General features: G+C 37.8%; 1 non-coding gene across 1 annotated transcript; it reads left to right on the top strand.

Moving 5' to 3' along the window:
- Positions 1 to 3,127: 3,127 nt before the first annotated feature.
- Positions 3,128 to 3,234, top strand: LOC112497395 (small nucleolar RNA R71). Its single transcript, XR_003064193.1, has one exon. It is a non-coding gene; the product is annotated as a small nucleolar RNA R71 (small nucleolar RNA).
- The last annotated feature ends 391 nt before the right edge of the window (positions 3,235 to 3,625 follow it).

Raw genomic sequence — 3,625 nt, 5'->3', positions numbered from 1 at the left:
AACTTCCTTCAGAAAAATATCTTTTCACGGTTTGGAGCTCCAAGAGCAATCATTATTGATGAAAGTACTCACTTTTACAATACGATCTTTACTGCAGCATTAGTAAAGTATAGAATTAAGCATAAGATTGCTATAGGATACCACCCATAATCCAATGGTCAAGCAAAAGTGTCCAACAGAGGGATTAATTTTTTTTTAGAGAAAATAGTGAACACCACCAGAAAGGACAAGTCATTATGTTTGCATGACTCTTTATGGGCCTACAGAACAACATACAAGAAACCAATTGGCATGTCTTAATATAGAATCATCTATGGAAAAGCTTGCCATCTACCCCTTGAGCTAGAACATAAAGCATATTGGGCATTAAAGCAACTAAACTTGGATATACATGCTATAGCAGAACGGAGGAATCTTCAACTTTGTGAAATTAATGAATTAAGATTGTTCTCCTATGAAAATGCAAAGATCTACAAGGAAAAAATAAAACTATGGCATGACAAACACATTCAGCAAAAGAGTTTAATTCCAAGCCAACTCATTTTGCTTTATAACTCAAGATTAAAGTTGTTTCTGGGTAAATTGAAATCTAGGTGGTTAGGACCTTCCAAGCTAGTTAGAATCCATCATCATGGGGCTGTAGACCTCTTAGATGAAAGAACAGACCAAGAATTCAAGGTTAATGGGCACAAAGTAAAACATTACCTCGCAAGTGCACGAATCTATTGTAGAATAGATCAATGGTGACGAGTGTCGATCCCACGAGGAGATGGATTTTAATTGAGTGCAGAATTAATTTTTCTAAATGGGTGGTTGGATTTTAATTTATGGATTTCTTTGGAACACATTGCACTGGGCTTACCCATGAATTGTTTGATATTGGGTATATGATTCCAACATCCAACTATTTGATGATTTCCTTCTTCACCACTTCTTTCATAATAGGGTTCAGCCTTCTCTGGTGCTCCACCGAATTGCTAGAACAATCTTCTAACATGATTTTATGCATGCATATTGATGGGCTTATCCCCTTTATATCTGTCATGGTCCATCCAATTGCTCTTCTGTATTTTCCCAGCAAATCTACTAGACTCTGACCTGTATCCAAAGTAGAAGAAATGATTACAGGGAGTGTGTTGTTCTGACCAAGATAAGCATACTTCAAATGTGAAGGTAACAGTTTTCATTCAAAACTAGGAGGTGATTCAATAGATGGTAAAGTTATTTTTACTTCCCTGTCTGCAAAATTCAAGTGTTCAATAAACCTATTGTGTCTATCAGATTGTTGTTTGTCCATCCAATCTGTCTGGATTGCTGCAACATTTTCCTCTTCGACATCCTCAAAGGTGGTGACTTTGTCAAGTGTATTACTGCAACATCTGTCCATTCTGTCTGCTACAATAAAATCCACTACACTTAGAAATTGCAATCTTCTACTTCATCAGGGTTCCTCATAGCCTCTAGTACATTAAATGTGACTTGTTGATCATTCACTCTCATGGTAAGCTCTTATTTCTGCACATCTATCAGAGTCTTTCCAGTTACTAGAAAAGGTCTTCCAAGTATAATGGGTACTTCTTTGTCAGCTTCAAAGTCCAATACAATGAAATCCACTGGAAAGATGAATTTGTCAACCTTCATCAGTACATCATCTATCTTTCCTTCAGGGTTTGCATGAGATCTGTCAGCTAATTGCTGAGTGACTGTTGTTGGTCTGCACTCCCCTACTCCCAACTGTTTAAATACAGATAATGGCATCAAATTAATACTAGCTCCCAAGTCACAAAGTGCTCTGCCAACATACCTAGTCCATATGGAGTATGGTATTATAAAACTCCCGGGATCTTTCAATTTTGTGGGAATTTTACTCTGGAGCATATGACTGCTTTCCTGTGTTAAAGCAATAGATTCAAATTCTCCTAGCCTTCTTTTCGTGCCAAGATATCTTTTAGAAATTTCACATAATTTGGCATTTGCTCCAAAGCTTCCACAAAAGGTATATTTATGTGCAGTTGCTTCAGCACTTCCAGAAATTTATTGTACTGCTTGTCTTATTTTTGCTTCTGGAACCTTTGTGGGAAAGGTGGTGGATGTCTAAACTGCTGGGTAGCTTCAGGAGATATCAAATTCTGTTTGTTTGGTTTAGTGCAGGTTGTGACTATTGGTGTTGCAACTTCTTTTTCAGTATGTTCTGGTTGAACTTCCTCTGCATTTGTTGTAGCTTGGCCCATGTAACTAGTGTCTTGAAGAGGAGGTTGTTGTAACATGCTTCCATTTTGAGATAATTTTTATGCCGAATTGAATTCCCTCCCATTTTTGGTTACATCAATTGGATATCCACATTCTTTCCAGACCTCAAATTAATTACTTTGCAGTGTTCTTTACCCTCCCTCCTAGGATCTTCTGTGTTGCTAGGTAGGCTTCCTTGAGTTTTGCTGCTCATTACTGTGGCTAGTTGTCCCATTTGGTTTTCCAGGTTTCTCAAGGATACAGCTTGACTTTGCACAATTGCTTCATTCTTTGCAATGTACTCTTTAATCAGTGCTTCCAGTGATGTGATTGGATCCTGATTGTTATGCTTTTGCCCTTGACTTTGCTGATAAAACCAGGTGGTAGTGTGTTTCTATTTTGTCCATTTAATGCTGGAGCATTTCGATTCTGGCTGCTCCATGCAAAATTTGGGTGTTGCTTCCAGCCAGAATTGTAAGTATTTGAATATGGGTTGTTCTGAGGTTGTCGATTGAAATTACCCATATAGTTTACTGAAGCTGGGTTTCCAGGACAATTATCAAGGTTATGCTCTTCACCACAGTATACACAAGAAAGTTCAACAACTTGCTTTACTGTTGTTGGAGCAGATGTCAAGGCATTTACCATGTTAATCAATGAAGTTACTTGTGTTGATAAGGCTGTAATTGCATTAATGTTATGTACCCCTGCTGATCCTCTTGCTGCTGGTTGCCTGGCTGAAGGCCACTGGTAATTATTATTGGTAATTTTTTCCAGAATTTCATAAGCTTCAGTGTAAGATTTGGATAACAGAGCTCCATTTGCTGAAGCATCCACCATTAACCTTGTACTTGGATTCAACCCATTGTAGAAAGTTTCCAATTGAATACAACAAGGAATATCATGATGAGGACACCTTCTGAACAATTCCTTGAATCTTTCCCAAGCCTCGTACAAACTTTCATCTTCCAATTGATGGAAGGAAGTAATCTCATTCCGCAACTTTGCATTTTTTTTTTGTGGGAAATATTTCATTAGGAATTTATCAGCCAGTTCATTCCATGTAGTGATGGAATCAGATGGTAACGAATTTAACCATGCTCTTGCTCGATCTCTTAAGGAATAAGGAAAAAGCCTCAGCCTTAAGGCATCTTGTGTTGCTCCAGTAATCTTGAAAGCATCACTTACTTCCAAGAACAATTTAAGATAGAGATGAGGATCTTCATTTGGCAATCCATTGAGTTTCCCAACTGTTTGCAACATTTGAAACATCACTGGCTTTAACTCAAAATTTGCAGCGTCTACTTCAGGTCTGATGATGCCAGGATGTACAACTTGGGGAGTTAGCACAACATAATCTCTTATAGCTTTGTCTATGTCATCATCCATGTAAATA

This window comes from Citrus sinensis, chromosome 2 (genome assembly GCF_022201045.2).
Source record: "Citrus sinensis cultivar Valencia sweet orange chromosome 2, DVS_A1.0, whole genome shotgun sequence".
In the NCBI taxonomy this organism is placed as follows: domain Eukaryota; kingdom Viridiplantae; phylum Streptophyta; class Magnoliopsida; order Sapindales; family Rutaceae; genus Citrus; species Citrus sinensis.
Note: the sequence above shows the minus strand (reverse complement) of the source record. Positions and strands in the feature narration are given on the sequence as shown.